This window comes from Bombina bombina, chromosome 5 (assembly GCF_027579735.1).
Source record: "Bombina bombina isolate aBomBom1 chromosome 5, aBomBom1.pri, whole genome shotgun sequence".
NCBI classification, from domain to species: Eukaryota; Metazoa; Chordata; class Amphibia; order Anura; family Bombinatoridae; genus Bombina; species Bombina bombina.
Window position 1 is genome coordinate 211,856,479 of NC_069503.1, and position 26,596 is coordinate 211,883,074.

Below are 26,596 nucleotides of genomic sequence, written 5' to 3' on the forward strand. Positions count from 1 at the left end.
TCATCTTATATTTTTATATATTACATATTATATGAACTTTTCATCTGTTACAATATATATGAATTGTGTATTTCAATTGTTTTAATACATAAATTCCAAGTCATGCATATATAATTCAGGATTGATTTTTAACAATATCTTTATCACTACAAGCGCATCCCGGCCTCTTTTTTGTACATATATATATATATATATATTTATTATTATTATTTTCTTCCAGGGATGATATGTTTATCACTAAGAAGGCAGATGTATGTACACAGCTAGATTTGGGTATACAAACAATTGGCTTAAAAAATAAGAGTACTTTTATTCCCTCAGTCTATGATAAGAGTATTGATACATTTGCAAACCCGTTATACCATGATATCGAAGCTTTAAAAACTAAAGTTGAAAAAAGGAAGATTGGGTTTAAACACAAAACCAATTTTGATTAAAATAATATACAGGCCCCAGAATCTATTAATGTGTAAATGTTGTCTTAACCAATTGCCAGCATTCTCCAGTGCCCCTCTTCTGTTGCAACAGGAAATTGCACACACTTGTTCCAATGCAGATCCTGAGCTTGCTGATTATGTCACCCTGACTAAATCAACCTGCAGAGGCCTGGTGAGGACAGTGCACACAAAAAAAGGTACGGATTGTTTCCAGGAGCTTGCCAACTCAATTGCAAGGGATCACATTATCTTCATGGAGCATCCTCGTTTGGGAACTATTGATTATGGTGATGATGAATAAAGGTGCACTTGTTTGGTTGTTGTCACTGACTCAGTTCTTCACTCACCTAGTGACTCACTCCCAGCTACAATTACCCACTTTGCTTGCTTGACTTTAGCTCCTGTCACTACAAATATATACTATTCTGCCACCTATGTCTCCCTATCTGGTATCAGCCTGAAAAGGGCACACACACATGTTTAATACAGACTGCCTTTGTTTTAGTCCTTGCTTGGGCTTCACAGCTGCTCTACACCTAAGCCTCAGGTACACTCTGGAGAGTGTGCACCAGCCGCCGAGAGGTTCCTCTACCAACTGAAAGAATTCTGCTGTAAGCTGACCACCTGTGACATTGCTAATCACCCGAACCTGCACTCAGGAAGGATATTGCTGTTTAATAAAATTGCCCAGTTGTTTTGTTGTTCATATTCAAAATTATTTTCATAGAAAAAAAGGGGGGACTGATAGATATTACTATGCAAAGACACTTTTGCTAGAGTTACATCTAATGAACATTACTTACCAATGTGTCTTGTGTACATAAATGGTGATGAATGAGTTAACGTTATGTGTATTAAGTGTGTAGCAGGGCCCCATAGCTTTTAGGATGGTTATCTGTGAAAACTCAGTACTTCTCTTATCAGTGTACATGACAGACACATACATCCTGAGTCTAGCTTACCATTATGTCAGTTGTACAAAAGACAAATATGGTGTGGTAAGGTTCCGGTCATTCTAAGAAGGTACATCATAAACTGATCACGTGCTGGTGATAGATATCCACTAATGCTTATTGGTTTGTAAATTATAAGTGAATATGATTTAAATTGTATTATATATACTGAGTGAGAAGTGCCCTCACTCATATTCTGTAACAACCTTGTTATAGCATCTCCCTGTGCACTTGTAATAAACTATATTATTCACCTTACAGCCTCCTGGTTCTTTTCAAGGTCAACTGAAAGACCAACAATTGTAATAAAGAAAATAAAAAAAAATTTTTTTATTTTTTTTTAAACTTTTTATTAGGGAAAGTCAGCAAAATATGAGAGTCACAAGTCAAATTGTATATGCCACGCATATTAATACATAGATATCGATCTAAACTTGACAATCATACATCATTAAACACGAGAGTTAGATTCATCAAGAATATAAAAAAGATTAACAGTTGATAGTGTTTTCGTTAAAAGTCACAAAATATCATGTATAAAAGAACTTGAAATATCATTAAGAAAAAAGAAGTATACAGATATATAGGGAGTGCAGAATTATTAGACAAGTTGTATTTTTGAGGATTAATTTTATTATTGAACAACAACCATGTTCTCAATGAACCCAAAAAACTCATTAATATCAAAGCTGAATATTTTTGGAAGTAGTTTTTAGTTTGTTTTTATTTTTAGCTATTTTAGGGGGATATCTGTGTGTGCAGGTGACTATTACTGTGCATAATTATTAGGCAACTTAACAAAAAACAAATATATACCAATTTCAATTATTTATTTTTACCAGTGAAACCAATATAACATCTCAACATTCACAAATATACATTTCTGACATTCAAAAACAAAACAAAAACAAATCAGTGACCAATATAGCCACCTTTCTTTGCAAGGACACTCAAAAGCCTGCCATCCATGGATTCTGTCAGTGTTTTGATCTGTTCACCATCAACATTGCGTGCAGCAGCAACCACAGCCTCCCAGACACTGTTCAGAGAGGTGTACTGTTTTCCCTCCTTGTAAATCTCACATTTGATGATGGACCACAGGTTCTCAATGGGGTTCAGATCAGGTAAACAAGGAGGCCATGTCATTAGATTTTCTTCTTTTATACCCTTTCTTGCCAGCCACGCTGTGGAGTACTTGGACACGTGTGATGGAGCATTGTCCTGCATGAAAATCATGTTTTTCTTGAAGGATGCAGACTTCTTCCTATACCACTGCTTGAAGAAGGTGTCTTCCAGAAACTGGCAGTAGGACTGGGAGTTGAGCTTGACTCCATCCTCAACCCGAAAAGGCCCCACAAGCTCATCTTTGATGATACCAGCCCAAACCAGTACTCCACCTTGCTGGCGTCTGAGTCGGACTGGAGCTCTCTGCCCTTTACCAATCCAGCCACGGGCCCATCCATCTGGCCCATCAAGACTCACTCTCATTTCATCAGTCCATAAAACCTTAGAAAAATCAGTCTTGAGATATTTCTTGGCCCAGTCTTGACGTTTCAGCTTGTGTGTCTTGTTCAGTGGTGGTCGTCGTTCAGCCTTTCTTACCTTGGCCATGTCTCTGAGTATTGCACACCTTGTGCTTTTGGGCACTCCAGTGATGTTGCAGCTCTGAAATATGGCCAAACTGGTGGCAAGTGGCATCTTGGCAGCTGCACGCTTGACTTTTCTCAGTTCATGGGCAGTTATTTTGCGCCTTGGTTTTTCCACACGCTTCTTGCGACCCTGTTGACTATTTTGAATGAAACGCTTGATTGTTCGATGATCACGCTTCAGAAGCTTTGCAATTTTAAGAGTGCTGCATCCCTCTGCAAGATATCTCACTATTTTTGACTTTTCTGAGCCTGTCAAGTCCTTCTTTTGACCCATTTTGCCAAAGGAAAGGAAGTTGCCTAATAATTATGCACACCTGATATAGGGTGTTGATGTCCTTAGACCACACCCCTTCTCATTACAGAGATGCACATCACCTAATATGCTTAATTGGTAGTAGGCTTTCGAGCCTATACAGCTTGGAGTAAGACAACATGCATAAAGAGGATGATGTGGTCAAAATACTCATTTGCCTAATAATTCTGCACTCCCTGTACATATATATAACTTGTCAGCCGGGTGGGATCAGTGTAATATTTTGCAATGTTAGAGCATTTTCTGTTATTTATGAATGTTACTTAAGCTATCCAAACCATAAAATAATTGTATAATTTAACATAAATTGATTCAATGATAATTTGTGAAAAAAACATTTTAAAAATGTAAAATCGTATTAATATTAGCTTAAAGGACATCTGGGAGCCGAAGGTTGCTGACCCCTGGTCTAGTCAAAATCAACTGTGTGATTGTGGATTGAAATTGAGAAAATTTCAGTGTATGAACTGAAACACCAGTCTGAATTACGCCCATCTGCCCTTCCAGTAGAGGCCAGCTCCTTTATTCTTTCAGTATAGCTGATGCAAGTTCTGCATGTATGTGCACCCTCAATAGTGATGTCACGAATAGTTCGCCGGCGAATAGTTCCCGGCGAACATAGCTTGTTCGCGTTCGCAACGGCGGGCGAACATATGCGATGTTCGATCCGCCCCCTATTCGTCATCATTGAGTAAACTTTGACCCTGTATCTCACAGTCTGCAGACACATTCCAGCCAATCAGCAGCAGACCCTCCCTCCCAGCTCCTGGACAGCAGCCATTTTAGATTAATTCGGAAGCTGCATTGTTAGTGAGAAGAGGGACAGTGTAGCTGCTGGTGATTAAATAGGGAAATTGATAGCTAGGCTAGTGTATTCAGTGTCCACTTCAGTCCTGAAGAACTCATCTGATCTCTGCTGTAAGGACAGCACCCCAAAAAGCCCTTTTTAGGGCTAGAACATCATTTTTTTTCCCTGTGTAATCTAATTGCAGTTGCCTGCCTGCCAAGCCACTTGCCCAGTGCCACCACTCATATTTGGTGTAACAGTAGTGTAAATTTAAAAAAAAAAACTTTTTTGACTGTGAAACATCAGTCTGCTAGTGTAATCTAATTGCAGTTGCCTGCCAGCGTGTGTGCCAGGCCCACTTGCCCAGTGCCACCACTCATATCTGGTGTAACAGTAGTGTAAATTTTAAAAAAAACTTTTTTGACTGTGAAACATCAGTCTGCTTGTGTAATCTAATTGCAGTTGCCTGCCTGCCTGCCTGCCAGCGTGTGTGCCAGGCCCACTTGCCCAGTGCCACCACTCATATCTGGTGTAACAGTAGTGTAAATTTAGAAAAAAAAACTTTTTTGACTGTGAAACATCAGTCTGCTAGTGTAATCTAATTGCAGTTGCCTGCCTGCCAGCGTGTGTGCCAGGCCTACTTGCCCAGTGCCACCACTCATATCTGGTGTAACAGTAGTGTAAATTTAAAAAAAAAAAACTTTTTTGACTGTGAAACATCAGTCTGCTAGTGTAATCTAATTGCAGTTGCCTGCCTGCCAGCGTGTGTGCCAGGCCTACTTGCCCAGTGCCACCACTCATATCTGGTATAACAGTAGTGTAAATTAAAAAAAAAAAACTTTTTTGACTGTGAAACATCAGTCTGTTTGTGTAATCTAATTGCAGTTGCCTGTCTGCCAGCGTGTGTGCCAGGCCCACTTGCCCAGTGCCACCACTCATATCTGGTGGAACAGTAGTGTAAATTTAAAAAAAAAAAACTTTTTTGACTGTGAAACATCAGTCTGCTAGTGTAATCTAATTGCAGTTGCCTGCCTGCCAGAGTGTGTGCCAGGCCCACTTGCCCAGTGCCACCACTCATATCTGGTGTAACAGTAGTGTAAATTAAAAAAAAAAACTTTTTAGACTGTGAAACATCAGTCTGGTAGTGTAATCTAATTGCAGTTGCCTGCCTGCCAGCGTGTGTGCCAGGCTCACAGCGTATACTGTGCCCACTTGCCCAGTGCCCCCACTCATATCTGGTGTAACAGTATTGTAAATTTAAAAAAAAAAACTTTTTGGACTGTGAAACATCAGTTTGCTTGTGTAATCTAATTGCAGTTGCCTGCCTGCCAGCGTGTGTGCCAGGCTCACAGCGTATACTGTGCCCACTTGCCCAGTGCCACCACTCATATCTGGTGTAACAGTAGTGTAAATTTAAAAACAAAAAAATTTTTGGACTGTGAAACATCAGTCTGCTTTTTTGTGTCAGGCTCACAGCATATACTGTGCCCACTTGCCCAGTGACACCACTCATATCTTGTTTAATAGTAGTGTAAGTGTACATTTAAAAACAAAAAAAACTTTTTGGACTGTGAAACATCAGTCTGGTTTTTTGTTTCAGGCTCACAGCTTATACTGGGCCCACTTGCCCAGTGCCACCACTCATATCTTGTTTAATAGTAGTGTAAGTGTACATTTAAAAAAATAAAAACGTTTTGGACTGTGAAACATCTGTCTGCTTTTTTTTGTGTTAGGCTCACAGCGTATACTGTGCCCCCTTGCCCAGTGCCACCACTCATATCTTGTTTAATAGCAGTGTAAGTGTACATTTAAAAAAATAAAAACTTTTTGGACTGTGAAACATCAGTCTGCTTTTTTGTGTCAGGCTCACAGCGTATACTGTGCCCACTTGCCCAGTGCCACCACTCATATCTTGTTTAATAGTAGTGTAAGTGTACATTTAAAAAAATAAAAACTTTTTGGACTGTGAAACATCAGTCTGCTTTTTTGTGTCAGGCTCACAGCGTATACTGTGCCCACTTGCCCAGTGCCACCACTCATATCTTGTTTAATAGTAGTGTAAGTGTACATTTAAAAAAATAAAAACTTTTTGGACTGTGAAACATCAGTCTGCTTTTTTGTGTCAGGCTCACAGCGTATACTGTGCCCACTTGCCCAGTGCCACCACTCATATCTTGTTTAGTGTAAATGTACATTTAAAAACAAAAAAAAACATTTTGGACTGTGAAACATCAGTCTGCTTTTTTGTTTCAGGCTCACAGCTTATACTGGGCCCACTTGCCCAGTGCCACCACTCATATCTTGTTTAATAGTAGTGTAAGTGTACATTTGAAAAAAAAAAACTTTTTGGACTGTGAAACATCAGCCTGCTTTTTTGTGTCAGGCTCACAGTGTATACTGTGCCCACTTGTCCAGTACCACCACTCATATCTTGTTTAATAGTAGTGTAAGTGTACATTTAAAAACAAAAAAAACTTTTTTGTACTGTGAAACATCAGTCTGCTTTTTTGTTTCAGGCTCACAGCTTATACTGGGCCCACTTGCCCAGTGCCACCACTCATATCTTGTTTAATAGTAGTGTAAGTGTACATTTAAAAAAAAACAACTTTTTGGACTGTGAAACATCAGTCTGCTTTTTTGTTTCAGGCTCACAGCGTATACTGTGCCCACTTGCCCAGTGCCACCACTCATATCTTGTTTAATAGTAGTGTAAGTGTACATTTAAAAAAAAAAAACTTTTCTCTTGTAAGATGTATCGAGTCCACGGATTCATCCATACTTATGGGATATTCTCCTTCCCTACAGGAAGTGGCAGAGAGAGCACCCACAGCAGAGCTGTCCATATAGCTCCCCCCTTAGCTCCACCCCCCAGTCATTCTCTCTGCCTGCTTAACTGCTAGGAAGGGCAAAGTGAGTGTGGTGACAAAAATGTTAAGTTTTTATTTTCTCAAGCAAAAGTTTGTTATTTTAAATGGTACCGGAGTGTACTATTTACTCTCTGGCAGAAAAAGGATGAAGATTTCTGCAAGGAGGATGATGATCTTAGCATTTTGTAACTAAGATCCACTGCTGTTCTCACAAGGGCTGAAGAGTACAGGAAAACTTCAGTTGGGGGAACAGTTTGCAGGCTAAACTGCATTAAGGTATGTTCAGTCTATTTTTTTTCTAGACAGACTGTGTTATTTCTAGAAAAGGCTGGCAATATCCCAATGAGGGAAAGGTAAGCTGTATTCAGTAAAATAGGAATCCAAGCTTGCATAAAGGGCTCATAATTACTGGTGACATTTATTAGGAAAAAAACGTTTTAGTTTAATTACAAATAAAACGTTTTTTGAGGGACTTTAAGGGGTCTTTGTGGCTTGTTTAAGGGTTATTAACCCACATGGCTAGTTTAAGAAACACTCTGTGGTGTTTTTTAGGCCCCATAACTTCGAGTGAGGTGGGAGGGGCCTATTTTCAGTTGCATAGTTTATTTACCTCAGAAGCATCCAGCTACTTCTCCAGAGATTCCTGCTGTATTTGAGGGCTGTAAAGAGGTTTTTTCCCCCCACAAATTGTTCCTAAGGGGCAGGTAGGCGCCACAGCAGAGCTGTGGCAAGGTGCTGAACGTTATTTTACCGGTTTTGAAGTTTTTTCAATCCGGTTTTTACATTAAGGGGTTAATTGTTTATTTGCATAGTGGTGCAAAGTTACTAAGGCTTTATGATGCTACTGTAAAAATTTTGTTATGTTTACTGCTTTTTTACACTGTTTTGCAGAGTTTGTGCAGCTTTTTTTCTCTTAAAGGCACAGTACTGTTTTTGTTTAAAGTGTTATTTACTTTGATTAAAGTGTTTTCCAAGCTTGCTTGTTACATTACTAGCCTGTTTAACATGTCTGACACCAAGGAAAATCCTTGTTCTATGTGTTTAGAAGCCATTGTGGAACCCCCTCTTAGAATGTGTCCCACTTGCACTGATATGTCTATAAATTATAAAGAGCATATTTTAGCACTTAAAAATATTGCAATAGATGATTCTCAGTTAGAAGGGAATGAGGGTTTAGCATCTAGCTCTCCCCAAGTGTCACAACCAGTAACGCCCGCACAAGTGACGCCAAGTACCTCTAGTGCGTCTAATTAATTTACTTTACAAGACATGGCCACAGTTATGAATAAAACCCTCACTGAGGTTTTCTCTAAACTGCCTGGTTTACAAGGAAAGCGTGACAGCTCTGGGTTAAGAACAAATGCTGAGCCGTCTGACGCTTTAGTAGCCGTATCCGATATACCCTCACAATGTTCTGAAGTAGGGGTAAGGGATTTGTTATCTGAGGGAGAGATTTCTGATTCAGGAAAGACGCTCCCTCAGACAGATTCTGATATGACGGCCTTTAAATTTAAGCTTGAACACCTCCGCTTATTGCTCAAGGAGGTATTAGCTACTCTAGACGATTGTGACCCTATAGTGGTCCCAGAGAAATTGTGTAAAATGGACAGATACTTAGAGGTTCCTGTTTACACTGATGTTTTTCCAGTCCCTAAGAGGATTGTGACTATTGTTACTAAGGAGTGGGATAGACCATGTATTCCGTTCGCTCCCCCTCCTGTTTTTAAGAAAATGTTTCCCATATCTGACACCATACAGGACTCGTGGCAGACTGTTCCTAAGGTGGAGGGAGCTATTTCTACTCTTGCTAAGCGTACAACTATACCTATCGAAGACAGTTGTGCTTTCATAGATCCTATGGATAAAAAATTAGAGGGTCTCCTAAAGAAAATTTTTGTTCATCAAGGTTTTCTTCTCCAACCTATTGCATGCATTGTTCCTGTAACTACTGCAGCTGCTTTCTGGTTTGAGGCTCTAGAAGAGGCTCTTCAGGTGGAGACTCCATTAGAGGATATTATGGATAGAATTAAGGCCTTTAAGTTGGCTAATTCTTTCATTACAGATGCCGCTTTCCAAATGGCTAAATTAGCGGCAAAGAATTCAGGTTTTGCCATTTTAGCACGCAGGGCGTTATGGCTTAACTCCTGGTCTGCTGATGTGTCATCAAAATATAAATTGTTGAACATCCCTTTCAAAGGAAAGACCCTATTCGGGCCTGCACTGGAAGAAATTATTTCAGACATCACTGGAGGGAAAGGCCATGCCCTCCCTCAGGATAAAACAAATAAGATGAGGACAAAACAAAATAATTTTCGTTCCTTTCGGAACTTCAAGGGTGGTCCCGCTTCAGCTTCCCCTGCAGCAAAGCAAGAGGGGAATTCTGTCCAATCCAAATCAGTCTGGAGACCTAACCAGGCTTGGAACAAAGGTAAACAGGCCAAGAAGCCTGCTGCTGCCTCTAAGACAGCATGAAGAGGTAGCCCCCGATCCGGGACCGGATCTAGTAGGGGGCAGACTCTCTCTCTTTGCTCAGGCTTGGGCAAGAGATGTTCACGATTCCTGGGCTTTAGAAATTGTGTCCCAAGGATATCTTCTGGACTTCAAAGACCCCCCCAAGGGGGAGATTTCACATTTCTCAATTGTCTGCAAACCAGACAAAGAGAGAGGCGTTCTTACGCTGTGTAGAAGACCTACATACCATGGGAGTGATCCGCCCAGTTCCAAGAGCGGAACAAGGGCTAGGTTTTTACTCCAACCTGTGGTTCCCAAAAAAGAGGGAACTTTCAGACCAATCTTGGATCTCAAAATTCTAAACAAATTCCTCAGAGTACCATCTTTCAGGATGGAGACTATTCGGACTATTCTTCCTCTGATCCAGGAGGGTCAATATATGACTAGCGTGGATTTAAAGGATGCGTATCTACACATCCCTATTCACAGAGATCATCATCAATTCCTCAGATTCGCCTTCTGGACAGGCATTACCAGTTTGTGGCCCTTCCCTTCAGGTTGGCCACGGCTCCCAGAATTTTCACAAAGGTGCTAGGGTCCCTTTTGGCGGTTCTAAGACCGCGGGGTATAGCAGTGGCGCCTTATCTAGATGACATCTTAATTCAGGCGTCGACTTTCCAGCTAGCCAAGTCTCACACGGACATCGTGTTGGCTTTTCTGAGATCTCACAGGTGGAAGGTGATCATAAAAAAGAGTTCTTTAGTCCCTCTCACACAAGTTTCCTTCCTAGGGACTCTGATAGACTCGGTAGAAATGAAAATATTTCTGACGGAGGTCAGAAAATCAAAACTTTTAATCACTTGCCGAGCTCTTCATTTCATTCCTCGGCCATCAGTGGCTCAGTGTATGGAGGTAATCGGACTCATGGTAGTGGCAATGGACATAGTTCCCTATGCCCGCCTACACCTCAGATCACTGCAACTATGCATGCTCAAACAGTGGAATGGGGATTATACAGATTTATCTCCTCAGCTGCATCTGGACCAAGAGACCAGAGATTCTCTTCTCTGGTGGTTGCCTCAGTACCACCTGTCTCAGGGAATGTGTTTCCGTAGGCCAGAGTGGCTCATTGTAACGACAGATGCCAGCCTGCTAGGCTGGGGTGCAGTCTGGAAATCCCTGAAAGCACAGGGCTTATGGTCTCCGGAGGAATCTCTCCTTCCAATAAATATTCTAGAACTGAGAGCGATATTCAATGCGCTTCAGGCGTGGCCTCAGCTAGCTGCGGCCAAATTCATCAGATTTCAGTCGGACAACATCACGACTGTAGCCTATATCAATCATCAAGGAGGAACACGGAGTTCTCTAGCGATGATGGAGGTAACCAAAATAATCCGATGGGCGGAGGATCACTCTTGCCATCTCTCAGCAATCCATATCCCAGGGGTAGAGAACTGGGAGGCGGATTTCCTAAGTCGTCAAACTTTTCATCCGGGGGAGTGGGAGCTCCATCCGGAGGTATTTGCCCAGCTGACTCAGCTATGGGGTACACCAGAATTGGATCTGATGGCGTCCCAACAGAACGCCAAACTTCCTTGTTACGGGTCCAGGTCCCGGGATCCCCAGGCGGTACAGATAGATGCTCTAGCAGTGCCCTGGTCCTTCAATCTGGCTTATGTATTTCCACCGTTTCCTCTCCTCCCACGTCTGGTTGCCAGAATCAAGCAGGAGAGAGCTTCGGTGATTCTGATAGTGCCTGTGTGGCCACGCAGGACTTGGTATGCAGACCTGGTGGACATGTCATCTGTTCCACCGTGGACTCTGCCAATGAGGCAGGACCTTCTAATCCAAGCTCCGTTCAAGCATCCAAATCTAATTTCTCTGCGTCTGACTGCTTGGAGATTGAACGCTTGATTCTATCAAAGCGTAGTTTCTCTGAGTCGGTCATTGATACCCTGATTCAGGCTAGAAAGCCTGTTACCAGGAAAATCTATCATAAGATTTTGCGCCAATATCTTTGTGTGAATCCAAGGGTTACTCATGGAGTAAGATTAGGATTCCTAGAATGTTGTCCTTTCTCCAAGAAGGTTTGGAGAAAGGATTAAAACTTATATATAAAAATCAGTGCGCCAAATACCTATATATAAATTATAAACATATAGTGCGTCATTAAATAAAACACCTATATATATAAACAAAAATAACATGTATGAAATAATGACAGTGTAGTCATAAACCCAATCAAACCAGACCACTGTTAGTAGGTGATGGGAATATTGAAATGGACAGTTCAACTAGTCTATATTCCAAATCCTAATTCTGGAACGGATGGCAGGCTGCTTCTTCGAATTTCTTGTTGGTGTCCCAAGATGTTAAACTCTGCAGAAGTGAATGATAAAAAAAGAAGGCGCCACCATAGTGCACAATCAGATGTATAAAACACGCCAATAAAACAAGTAAGACTGTACTTACAAGCTGTAAGACACTTGAGAAGTGTCACAACCGCCTTCTGGACTGTTATGGAGTCGTCCAGCTAACTCACACTGGTAGATCTCAAAAGTCCTCTTGGATGTGAGAGCGGCGATGACAAAAGAAACCAGCATCCAGCAGCAGATTCTCAGAGCCGGCTCGTCCTGTACTATCCACTGGGTTCCTTGTGTAGATGCCGCGGGTTCCAGGCAAACTGCAGCGCTGAATCTAACGGTCGCTTTACAGCGTTGATTACAGCATCCAAATCTATTCCGTAGCGAAGTGACTGCTAGTATATTGTCTTATACTGGCTGTATGTAGACGTATCAAATCAGCCAATCATATATACAGCCAGTATAAGACAATATACTAGCAGTCACTTCGCTACGGAATCATTACTGATACTTTTTTCAATGTAAGCTCCAGTCACTAATATCACGTTGATAAGTTGGATCAATATTTATTTTTGACATAAGCCATATGTTTTGGCCCTAGAATAATGCCTAGTGTTCAGAGGCCATGTCCCATGAACTCGAAAAGTTCTGAGGAAATAGTTGACTTTTTAACACAGGACACCCAATCTTCTATAGCTTCCGCTCTGAACCTTGACGCACCATCCACCTCCAGCTTAGCTTCGGGCACCTCTCAAGTTACCACTCGCCCGCCTGCTGCCACCACCAACACTAGCACCACAGCCGCTTCACTTGATCTGTCAGAGGAGTTTTTTACACATCAGTTGTAAGAAATGAGTGATGCGCAACCATCATTGACAGAGGATGTAGATAACAGTGATATGTCTCAGTCAGGCAGCATTACAGACATGGGCGTACGGTGTGATGATGATGATGTTGTACCCGCTGCTGCTTCCTTTGTTGATTTGTCAGATACAAGTGAAGCGGTTGATGATGACAATGCGTCCGCGGATGTCACGTGGGTGCCCGCTAGAAGAGAAGAAGAACAGGGGGAAAGTTCAGATGGGGAGACAGAGAGGAGGAGGAGGAGACAAGTTGGAAGCAGGGGGAAGTCATCGCAAGGAGCTAGTGGCACAGTCAGACAGCATGCATCGGCACCCGGGGTCAGCCAGACAGCACGCCAATCAACTCATGCTGGTGCCACCACCAGAATGCCGTCATCGCAGAGCTCAGCAGTGTGGCATTTTATTTGTGAGTCATGGGAAGTCCAACACCCACCTAGGTACAACTGCTTTGCGAAGGCACATGATCGCACATCACAAAAGCCTATGGGATCAACACATGAGTAGAAGCAGCACACAAACTCAAAGCCGCCATCCTCCTCCTGGTCTAGCATCTTCAGCCACGTCAACCACTGCTGTCCTCCTTGCCCCCTCTCAACCATCTGCCACTCCGTCTCTCTTCCGGAGCAGTCCCTGCTCATCTGCCCACAGTCAGGTGTCTGTCAAGGACATGTTTGAGCGTAAGAAGCCAATGTCACAAAGTCCCCCCTTGCCCGGCGTCTGACAGCTGGCTTGTCTGAACTCTTAGCCCACCAGCTTTTACCATACAAGCTGGTGGAGTCTGAGGGGTTCAAAAAATTTGTAGCTATTGGGACACCGCAGTGGAAGGTACCCGGCCGAAATTTCTTTGCACAAAAGGCAATCCCCAACCTGTACTCGATTGTGCGAAAGGAAGTAATGGCATGTCTGGCACACAGTGTTGGGGCAAGGGTCCATCTGAACACTGATAGCTGGTCTGCAAAGCATGGTCAGGGCAGGTATATCACCTACACTGCGCATTGGGTAAACCTGCTGACGGCTGCCAAGCATGGAATGCGTGGCTCTGCAGAGGAGTTGGTGACACCGCCACGACTTGCAGGCAGGCCTGCTGCCACCTCCTCTACTCCTCCTACTCCATCCTCTTCCATAACCTCCTCGGCTGAGTCCTCTTCTGCTGCTGCGTCTTGCTCCACATCAACGGCACCCCCCCAGCTCCCCAGGTACTATTCCACATCCCGGATACGGCAGTGTCACGCCGTCTTGGGGTTGACTTGCCTGAAAGCAGAGAGTCACACCGGACCAGCACTCCTGTCCGCCCTGAACGCACAGGTGGATCAGTGGCTGACTCCGCACCAACTGGAGATCGCCAAAGTGGTTTCTGACAACGAAACACGTAAAAACAAACTGTTCAGCGCTAGGTTATAGTTCCACACCTGATTATAGTTATTGTTAAAATTAAATAAATGTCCTTTGAACAATATTTCTGTAAATTTGAAAATCAGAATTTAGTCAATAGTACCTTTTTCAAATTATGAAAAGTATATATATAATGTTCATCCAATATTATTAGTTGTAAGATTTCCACTCTATTTTCAAACTTTATCCTTCTTGCTGCTTGTTTAAAATTCCTCTTCCTCCAGAATTGTGGGATCCAGGATCCAAATGTATACCCAAAAAAGACAAAAGCGCAAAGAAAGGGATTCAAGTGTAATTTTTCAAACACCATATGTAGCGCAATTTTTAAGGATTAGAAGAAATTGCACCCACCTACATAATTATGAGGAGGAAGCTGACATCCTAGAGAATAAATTTAAAGCTAAAGGATATGATGTGAATTTAATTAAGGAAGCTAGAGAAAAAGCAACTATACGGGATAGAAAAGAACTTATCTCTCCAAAGAAGGTAGGGTTAGCAAATAAAAATATAAATAAAAACAACAGTAGTGATTGTATAAGATTTATGACTACATTCAATGGAGGGGCATGGGCGATAAAAAGCATTATAAATAAGCATTGGCCAATCTTAAAGGCAGATCCTATATTAGGACCTCATATACAAGAAAAAGCAAATATAACTTTCAGGAAAGGTATGAGCCTAAAGAATGTTCTAGCTCCCAGTAAATTAAGAGGTATAAAAGAGAACACAAACAAATCTAAAAATACTTGGCTTAGTAATTGGAAAGGAACTATGCGTTGCTCCAAGTCCAGGTGCACCATGTGTCCCCATATTAACAAATCTAAATCCTTCAGTAACTCAAATGGAACTGAAACTTTTGAAATAGATTTTAAAAGTAACTGTGAATCCACTTATGTGGTCTATATCTTACAGTGTGGGTGTGGCCTAATGTATGTAGGCCACACCAAGCGCCACATTAAACATAGGGTGTATGAACATGTATATAATATAAAAGAAAAATCACCAAAACATAATGTGGCAAAGCATTTTTCTGATTTTCATAACAGTAACCGTGCCTCTTTAAAAGTACAGGTAATCGGGTGTATTTCGCCACTCAAACATAACAGATTACTGAAATTGCGCAAGTTAGAAACATATTGGCTATATAAATTGAAGACTCTATGCCCTGCAGGTCTCAACATTGACATAGATGTGGCTGCCTATATGTAAGTGAGAACAGTATTTCACCAATATATATGTATATATGTATATATGTAAAAGAACCAACGGAGAATTTTAGAGATAAGAATTCAATAACAAAGTATATATGAATTTAATTATAGGCCTTTGAGATCCCCTGGAGTTTTTATGTATTTTTATGTATTTTTACATTTTTTAATATATATTATATATTTTTCGTAATTTATATATATTACTTTTCCATTGCCTCTGAATGATTTTAAGAATAATTTTAAGTTATAAATTCGGTATAGTTTTTATATAATTAAATATATAGGTATCTTGTGGAAACATCTAGTATATTTTAGGTATTTACAGTAAATGTGGAAAATTCTTTTAATGAGGCCCCTTTAAATCTTAACAAATAATCATAAGTATCTATCAAAGTGTGAAACTGTTAGGAAGTTAGGTGACATAGATGTGGCTGCCTATATGTAAGTGAGAACAGTATTTCACCAATATATATGTATATATGTATATATGTAAAAGAACCAACGGAGAATTTTAGAGATAAGAATTCAATAACAAAGTATATATGAATTTAATTATAGGCCTTTGAGATCCCCTGGAGTTTTTATGTATTTTTACATTTTTTAATATATATTATATATTTTTCGTAATTTATATATATTACTTTTCCATTGCCTCTGAATGATTTTAAGAATAATTTTGTTATAAATTCGGTATAGTTTTTATATAATTAAATATATAGGTATCTTGTGGAAACATCTAGTATATTTTAGGTATTTACAGTAAATGTGGAAAATTCTTTTAATGAGGCCCCTTTAAATCTTAACAAATAATCATAAGTATCTATCAAAGTGTGAAACCGTTAGGAAGTTAGGTGACATAGATGTGGCTGCCTATATGTAAGTGAGAACAGTATTTCACCAATATATATGTATATATGTATATATGTAAAAGAACCAACAGAGAATTTTAGAGATAAGAATTCAATAACAAAGTATATATGAATTTAATTATAGGCCTTTGAGATCCCCTGGAGTTTTTATGTATTTTTACATTTTTTAATATATATTATATATTTTTCGTAATTTATATATATTACTTTTCCATTGCCTCTGAATGATTTTAAGAATAATTTTGTTATAAATTCGGTATAGTTTTTATATAATTAAATATATAGGTATCTTGTGGAAACATCTAGTATATTTTAGGTATTTACAGTAAATGTGGAAAATTATTTTAATGAGGCCCCTTTAAATCTTAACAAATAATCATAAGTATCTATCAAAGTGTGAAACCGTTAGGAAGTTAGGTGAATATGAACTAATATAAGGTCTTTTTATAAGCAGTTAAGAGGTTTGTGCAATATGATCTGAGATCAATTGACAAGATCTAAATGGTTTAAATGTTTTAATATTAAATGGGTGCCTATATGAACGAAGTATTGATGAAATATCAGCCATTCTAATAATATTTACTGTTTTTATATGTTAATGCTGTGTTTTATCTTTCTTTCTGTAAATCCACTTACAAATCATTATATGTAAACATCGCTAAGAATAGTTTTAACAGCTAGTAATGTGTTTATAAGTCATTTTATTGCTGTGGTGTATAAGCCGCATTTTGAACCAATCTTATGAGGACTAGAGGACCAAGCCCCCAGGAGGGGCGTATCTAGTAACATACATATGGGTATAAAGTTGCGAGACTCACAACAGCCCGACATCCGGTTGTGGTTCACGTCCCCTTGAGAAAGCCCGGCGAGCACCGGGGGAAACGTGTTGGGGTATCGTATCTTAGTCCTGAGCACCGGAGAACTGAGCGGTACAGCTGAGGGTGGGCAATCCGGTAATCCCCACTGCAGGTCATATCCTGTTAATTGTGATCTTCCAGCTGTTAACTGCTTGTGTACCGATGCTGTATATGGACACAGAGTCATTTTAATTCTGCATTGTAATAATAAAGGCATTTTTACTTTCTAACTCTGGTGAGTAGATTTTCATTGCGCTACATATGGTGTTTGAAAAATTACACTTGAATCCCTTTCTTTGCGCTTTTGTCTTTTTTTGGGTATTCTGACAATGGAAGTAATTTGGTGGCGGCATTGAAATTGGGCAAGTTGACACATGTGCCGTGCATGGCACATGTGTGTAATCTGATCGTACAATGCTTTGTGCATAAGTACCCAGGCTTACAGGACGTCCTGAAGCAGGCCAAGAAGGTGTGTGGCCATTTGAGGCGTTTCTACATGGCCATGGCGCACTTTTCCGATATCCAGCGGTGAAACAACATGCCAGTGAGGCGCTTGATTTGCGACAGCCTGACACATTGGAATTCAACACTCCTAATGTTCGATCGCCTGCTCCAACAAGAAAAAGCCGTTAACGACTATTTGTATGACCGGGGTGCTAGGACAGCCTCTGCGGAGCTGGGAATTTTTTTGCCACGTTACTGGACGCTCATGCGCAATGCCTGTAGGCTCATGCGTCCTTTTGAGGAGGTGACAAACCTAGTCAGTCGCACCGAAGGCACCATCAGCGACATCATACCATTTGTTTTCTTCCTGGAGCGTGCCCTGCGAAGAGTGCTGGATCAGGCCGTAGATGAGCGTGAAGAGGAAGAGGAAGAGTTGTGGTCACCATCACCACCAGAAACAGCTTTATCAGCATCGCTTGCTGGACCAGCGGCAACGCTGGAAACGGATTGTGAGGAAGAGGAGTCAGAGGAAGAATGTGGCTTTGAGGAGGAGGAGGAAGACCAACCACAACAGGCATCCCAGGGTGCTCGTTGTCACCTATCTGGTACCCGTGGTGTTGTACGTGGCTGGGGGGAAGAAGATACCTTCAGTGAGATCACTGAGGATGAGGAACGGGACATGAGTAGCTCGGCATCCAACCTTGTGCAAATGGGGTCTTTCATGCTGTCGTGCCTGTTGAGGGACCCTCGTATAAAAAAGCTGAAGGAGAACGACCTGTACTGGGTGTCCACGCTACTAGACCCCCGGTATAAGCATAAAGTGCCTGAAATGTTACCGAATTACCGCAAGTCGGAAAGGATGCAGCAGTTCCAAAATAATTTAAAAGTATGCTTTACACAGCGTATAAGGGTGATGTCACAGCACAACGGGAATCTAACAGGGGAAGAGGTGAAAGTAATCCTCCTCCTCCCACAACCACACCGGTAAGGACAGGACGCTTTACAGACGTGTTGTTGATGGAGGACATGCAGAGCTTTTTAAGTCCTATGCATCGCCACAGCCCTTCGGGGTCCACCCTCAGAGAATGACTCGACCGACAGGTAACAGACTACCTCACCTTAACTGCAGATCTCGACACTCTGAGGAGCGATGAACCCCTTGACTACTGGGTGTGCAGGCTTGACCTGTGGCCTGAGCTATCCCAATTTGTGATAGAACTTCTGGCCTGCCCCGCTTCAAGTGTCCTGTCAGAAAGGACCTTCAGTGCAGCAGGAGGTATTGTCACTGAGAAGAGAATTTGCCTAGGTCAAAAAAGTCTTGATTACCTCACCTTTATTAAGATGAATGAGGGATGGATCCCAAAGGGACTGACATTGGGCGATACAGTCGAGTAAAAAAGGCCTGATGAGATGAGCTGCCTTGGGCTAAAAATGGTCCACACGCTGCTGTATTTTATCTTCGAATGCCGGATGACTTACGTGACTTATCCGCTACCAACTAGGGTTCGAGCCGCAATGTTTTAGGGCACTTTCTGCCTGGGAAACAAACATCAATTTTTCTGGCCACTGCCACAGCAGCAGCTTCAACAATACCTAATTTTTCAGGCATGTGTACATGCCAAATTTTTCTGGCCTCTGGTGCTGCACTGTGGCTTCAAAAACCAAACCAAAAAAAAAGGCACGTAACAGGGATTAAACTGATAAGAATAGTACTACTTAACACACCACTCATATCTGGTGGCACAGTAGATTGCACTCGCAGTGCCCCAAATTTGAAGTAGGAGGACCGACCAAGCATCTTTTTCCATCTCCCGGTTCCTAAAATCCATGCCATATACACGTCCCCTGGCGCCGCAACTGCCTCTGGGAACCTTACCATGGGTCCCAGACCGCACGTCTTGTAATTCTCTGTCTGGGAAATTATCTATCTATCAAATGTATCTATTTATCTATCAAATCTATCTAGCTATCGTATCGATCAAATGTATCTATTGCATCTATTGATCTATCTATCTAATCTATGTATCTATCTATCAAATCTATCTATCTCGTGGCCGGACTGTTATCTGACAGCCACTTGTGTTTCGGCCAAATGTCCGTTTGCCAAATGTCCGTCTGCCAAATGTCCGTCGGCTAAAAGTCCGGCCACGATTGCATGCGCAGTGCCACAAATTTGAAGTAGGAGGACCGACCAAGCATCTTTTTCCATCTCCCGGTTCCTAAAATCCATGCCATATACACGTCTTGTAATTCTCTGTCTGGGAAATTATCTATCTATCAAATCTATCTATTTATCTATCAAATCTCTCTATCTATTGTATCTATCAAATGTATCTATTGCATCTATTGATCTATCTATCTAATCTATGTATCTATCTATCTATCTATCTATCTATCAAATCTATCTATCTCATGGCCGGACTGTTATCTGACAGCCACTTGTGTTTCGGCCAAATGTCCATCAGCCAAATGTCTGTCTGCCAAATGTCCATCGGATAAAAGTCTGGCCACGATTGCATGCGCAGTGCCCCAAATTTGAAGTAGGAGGACCGACCAAGCATCTTTTTCCATCTCCTGGTTCCTAAAATCCATGCCATATACACGTCCCTTGATAGGGGACGGAACAGGGATTAAACTGATAGGAATAGTACTACTTAACACACCTTATAATAACGCAGAGAGAGGCAACGCAGAGAGAGGAGTCTGAAGAAGAGGAGTCAGAGGAGGAAGGTGGCTTTGAGGAGGTGGAAGACCAAACACAGCAGGCGTCCCAGGGGGCTTGTTGTCACCTTTCGGGGACCCTTGGTGTTGTACGTGGCTGGGTGGAGGAAGAGACCTTCAATGACATCAGTGAGGACAAGGAATGGGACATGGCTAGCTTGGTATCCAACCTTGTGCAAATGGGGAGTTTGCGGTTGTGCAAATGGACTGTTTGCGGTTGTTTGCGGTGCGTTAAACGGGGAGTTTGGTCTGTCACTGTGAAGCAGGCGTAACCCTTACATTACCTGATCGATACAACATCATACCTGATGTTTTAAAGCACGTTATTCCAAACAATTTAGGAATGTTTGGTGATTTATGCCCTTTATGGATTAAAACCAGACTCTGCCTCAACTATGTAATTTTACGTGGGAGTTTTGCCATGGATCCCCCTCCGGCATGCCACAGTCCAGGTGTTAGTACCCTTGAAACAACTTTTCCATCACTATTGTGGCCAGAAAGAGTCCCTGTGGGTTTTAAAATTCGCCTGCCTATTGAAGTCAATGGCGGTTCGCCCGGTTTGCCCGTTCGCGAACAGTTGCGGAAGTTCACGTTCGCCGTTCGCGAACGGAAAATTTTAAGTTTGCGACATCACTAACCCTCAAGGGTCTTTGGAGGTTCTATATGCCAACATAGAGCATATCCCCCCACACACATAAATGCAGTTTCCATTTTATAGACCCCACTTCCACCTTCGCTGCATAAACTCCATCTGTATCTACTCACTCATCAGAAACAGTTTTCCACTTTCCTCCCTCCCAATCTCCTACCAACGTTAATTGCTTTACTGTTATAGAATCACCTACAAAACTCTTCAACTATAACAGTAATTCTCAGCTTTCCACATCTTGGTTTCTAAGCTTATGTAAACTTACACAACTCCAAGTATGCTTTTTAACCCTGTTTTAAAGTAACATTTCAGCTAAAATTGGAATCCACAAGGATGCATTTTAGTTTTGATTAGCAGCATTTTGTAATATACATGTATTAGCAAAAATGCTCCTAATAAAAGCTCTAGCTTCAAAAACGTATTTAAGTATGCACCGTGCACCAGCATTTTAAACACATCACCTGCTCAGAGAACTCAAGGTGCTTGTAGTAGTAAAGAAAGCAAATTAAATAATAGAAGTATAATGGAAAGTTGTTCAAGATTGTGTGATCTATCTAAATCAGTGTTTCTCCACACAGTCTAGAGTTTCAGTATATCTTGACTAGAGCATAGGTGAAATAATCATCTGGGGCCCCATTACAAATGCGGCACGTATATTTCACCCGTCGCCCGCAATTTTTACTCCCATAGGATAACATGGGACCGCGTCAGTAATCGGTATTCATTATTCAGCGCAAGGACTTACGTGGCGAAAATGGAGAAATCTTACTTCATTTTTACCTCGCCATAAAAGGCAGCGTAGCAAGCCTTACGCTGAGTATGGGAGCACCGTAACTCCTGAAAATGCCTGAAAAAATAAACTAACACCTAACGCATGCGCAATGTCTATCTACCTGTCAACCGCAATCCCCCACTGCAATAACTAATAAAGTGTATTAACCCCTATATCCGCCATCAAAACACACACCGCAAGTAATAAATAAATTATTAACCCCTAAATCTGCCAACCCCAACATTGCAAACTACCTATTAAAACTATTAACCCCTAATCCACCATTAACCCGCAACGCAATAAACCTATTAAAACTATTAACCCCTAATCCGCCATTAATCCACAATGCAATAAACTTATTAAAACGATTAACCCCTAAACCGCCAAAGCCCACAACACAATAAAACTAACCCCTAACCTAACCACCCTAACCTAACACCCCCTAAATGAACCCAAATTACCTAATTTACAATATACTAAAGTTACTATTAAATTAAAAAAGCCTAACACTACTTTAAAAATACAAATAAACTAAGTATAAATTAAAGGGACAGTCTAATCAAAATTCTGGAGTAGACTGTCCCTTTAAAGTGAAAGTAAAGTTTGAGCCTCTAGAACACATTAATCTACTCTATATGTTAAATATACTGAGATTGACAACTTTTTTTTTTAGATTCATTTTATATTTTCAACTTTATACATCTATAAACTTTCCTACCATTGCCGCGCTAACTCCGCCCATCATCTACTTCCTCTATTTCTTTGTGCTGATGTATAGAGCGTCAGCACAAAATCAAATCCGCGTTCACATTGAACAGGTCTACAACGCGCATGCGTGAATTGCGCTAGCAACATAGTATTGAATCAATATCAATAATGTATTCATTCAGTACTACGTTATATTCCAAACAGAGTGGCTATGAATATTTCCATACGTGACCCTATTTCCTAGACCGCAACTATCACAACGTTAAGTCTTCATTGCCTGGGGGGCAGAATGCGCATGTGCGAAACGGGAGCGTGCAACAAAACCAAGTCTGCCTAAAGTAAATTGGAGCATGCGCAGATTAAACAATAGGCGGATGACGTAGCGTGACGGCCTCCTAACAGCCAGAATTTCAATTGGCTATTGGGAAAACGTGACCATAAAATATATATATATACAGCATATTGCGGGTTGAATTACGATAGTATGAAAAAACAAATAATTGCGGTCATAACTTTGTTGGACAGATAACTGCTGCAAAATTGATGAATGAAACTCATATTATTTGGGCATAAAAAATGTTAATGAAGAACGTAAACAAGGTAAGTTTACCTTCACTTTAAGCTACAATTACAGAAAATAAAAAAATCTAAGATTACATAAAATGAAAATAAAATTACCAAATTTTAAAAAATTATACCTGATCCCTATGAAAATAAAAAGCCCCCCAAAATAAAAAAATACCCTACTCTAATAAACTACCAGTAGCCCTTAAAAGGGCTTTTTGCAGGGCATTGCCCAAAGATAATCAGCTCTTTTACAACAAAATACACAAAGCCCCCCTAACAGTAAAACCCCCCACCCACCAAACCCCCCCAAATAAAATAACCTAGCACTAAAAGCCCTAAACTACCCATTGCACTTAAAAGGGCATTTGTTGGGCATTGCCCTTAAAAGAGCATTTAGCTCTTTTACTGCCCACCCTATCTAAATAAAATAAAAACCCTAAGTCTAAGCCCCAGGTTGCTACTCACAGTTCCTGAAGTCCGGCGGAGAAGGTCCTGTTCCAGGCGGTGAAGTCTTCCAAGCGGCGACCTCTTCTTTCTTCCTCCTGGAACATCCTTTGCGGAGCGGAGCTGAAGACTAAAGACCGCGGAGCTGTAGACTGAAAACCGCGGAGCTTAAGACCGGTGACCCTGGAACTAAAGACCGGCGACCGCGGAGCCATGGAGCGTGGAGGATCCTCTTCGTAAGATCTTCGTCGCACACTGGATAGAGAATTCAAGGGACACGATTAAAAATGGTGTCCCTTAAATTCCTATTGGCTGATTTGATTCTTCAAATTCAAATCAGCCAATAGGATGAAAGCTACTCAAATTCCATTGGCTGTTCAAATCAGCCAATAGGATGAGAGCTACTGATATTCTATTGGCTTTTCAAATCAGCCAATAGAATTTCAGTAGCTCTCATCCTGCTATATTTCATGCCACCATTTCACCGCCAAATGTGATCAAGCTTTTTCAAAAAACTTTTGGTTTCTCACTGAAATTATTTACAAACAGCTTGTGCTATTATGGCACAAATGGTTGTAAATGCTTCTCTGGGATCCCCTTTGCTTAGAAATAGCAGACTCATATGGCTTTAGCGTTGCTTTTTGGTAATTAGAAGGCTGCTAAATGCCGCTGCGCACTACAAATGTATTATGCCCAGCAGTGAAGGGGTTAATTAGGGAACTTGAAGGAAGCTTGTAGGGTTAATTTTAGCTTGAGTGTAGTGTAGTAGACAACCCAAAGTATTGATCTAGGCCCATTTTGGTATATTTCATGCCACCATTTAACCGCCAAATGTGATCAAATAAAAAAAAAATCAATACATTTTTCACATGTTGTTATTTACAAACAGCTTGTGCAATTATGGCACAAATGGTTGTAAATGCTTCTTTGGGATCTCCTTTGTTCAGAAATAGCAGACATATATGGCTTTGGCGTTGCTTTGGTAATTAGAAGGTCACTAATTGCCACTGCGCACCACACTTTTATTATGCCCAACAGTGAAGGGGTTAATTAGGTAGCTTGTAGGGAGCTTGCAGGGTTAATTTTAGCTTTAGTGTAGAGATCAGCCTCCCACCTGACACATCCCACCCCCTGATCCCTCCCAAACAGCTCTCTTCCCTCTCCCACCCCACTATTGTCCCCGCCATCTTAAGAACTGGCAGAAAGACTGCCAGTACTAAAATAAAAGGGTTTTTTTTAAATTAAAAAAAAACCATATTAAGCTGTGTAGGGTCCTCCCTTAGCCCCAACCTCTTTGATCCCCCCAAACAGCTCTCTAACCCTCCATCTCTACTTTATTGTGGGCCATCTTGGGTACTGGCAGCTGTCTGTCAGTACCCTGTTTGCCATAAAATATGGTATTTTAAATGTATTTTTTTATTTTTTATTTTATTATTAAATATTTTCTGTAGTGTAGCTGCCCCCCCTCAATATCCAACCCCCCACCCCCTCCCAGATCCCTTAGCTAAAAATTCCCCCTCCTCTCTTCCACCTTATCTAATAAAGTCTCTCTGCATCAGATGGCTAACAAATGTTACTGCAGGATGCCTCAATATCGAGGCATCACTGCAATAACATGAAAGCGGCTGGAAGCGATCAGGATCGCTTCCACCGTTTGGAAACACCAACAACGTACAGGGTACGTCCTTGGTTGGTAAGGACCTTTTTTTGGTAGGATGTACCCTGTACGTCGTTAGTCGTTGAGGGATAAAACACTAAAGGCTAGATTACAAGTGGTGCACTAACTTTGCACTAAACAAAAAATAAAGTCATTCAAAAGTACATTTAAAATTACAGTTTCAATCATATAAACACGATCTGATAAAAATGAGTCAAATAACTATAAAAAAACAGTTATAAGGGTTCAAAGGTATTTGGTATATGACAAGGTGTTTGACTGCAAAGGGCTATAATGTATGTATGTATATGTATGTATATGTATGTGTGTATATGTAATGTATGCAGATATATATTTATGTGTTTTATCATATTATATATATATATATATATATATATATATATATATATATATATATATATATATATATATATATATATACACACAGCCTTATGTTCTTCACTTACAGGAATATGTTATTTTTATAGTAAATTTCTATTTATCTATATATATATATATATACAGCATATTGCGGGTTGAATTACGATAGTATGAAAAAACAAATAATTGCGGTCATAACTTTGTTGGACAGATAACTGCTGCAAAATTGATGAATGAAACTCATATTATTTGGGCATAAAAAATGTTAATGAAGAACGTAAACAAGGTAAGTTTACCTTCACTTTAAGCTACAATTACAGAAAATAAAAAAATCTAAGATTACATAAAATGAAAATAAAATTACCAAATTTTAAAAAATTATACCTGATCCCTATGAAAATAAAAAGCCCCCCAAAATAAAAAAATACCCTACTCTAATAAACTACCAGTAGCCCTTAAAAGGGCTTTTTGCAGGGCATTGCCCAAAGATAATCAGCTCTTTTACAACAAAATACACAAAGCCCCCCTAACAGTAAAACCCCCCACCCACCAAACCCCCCCAAATAAAATAACCTAGCACTAAAAGCCCTAAACTACCCATTGCACTTAAAAGGGCATTTGTTGGGCATTGCCCTTAAAAGAGCATTTAGCTCTTTTACTGCCCACCCTATCTAAATAAAATAAAAACCCTAAGTCTAAGCCCCAGGTTGCTACTCACAGTTCCTGAAGTCCGGCGGAGAAGGTCCTGTTCCAGGCGGTGAAGTCTTCCAAGCGGCGACCTCTTCTTTCTTCCTCCTGGAACATCCTTTGCGGAGCGGAGCTGAAGACTAAAGACCGCGGAGCTGTAGACTGAAAACCGCGGAGCTTAAGACCGGTGACCCTGGAACTAAAGACCGGCGACCGCGGAGCCATGGAGCGTGGAGGATCCTCTTCGTAAGATCTTCGTCGCACACTGGATAGAGAATTCAAGGGACACGATTAAAAATGGTGTCCCTTAAATTCCTATTGGCTGATTTGATTCTTCAAATTCAAATCAGCCAATAGGATGAAAGCTACTCAAATTCCATTGGCTGTTCAAATCAGCCAATAGGATGAGAGCTACTGATATTCTATTGGCTTTTCAAATCAGCCAATAGAATTTCAGTAGCTCTCATCCTGCTATATTTCATGCCACCATTTCACCGCCAAATGTGATCAAGCTTTTTCAAAAAACTTTTGGTTTCTCACTGAAATTATTTACA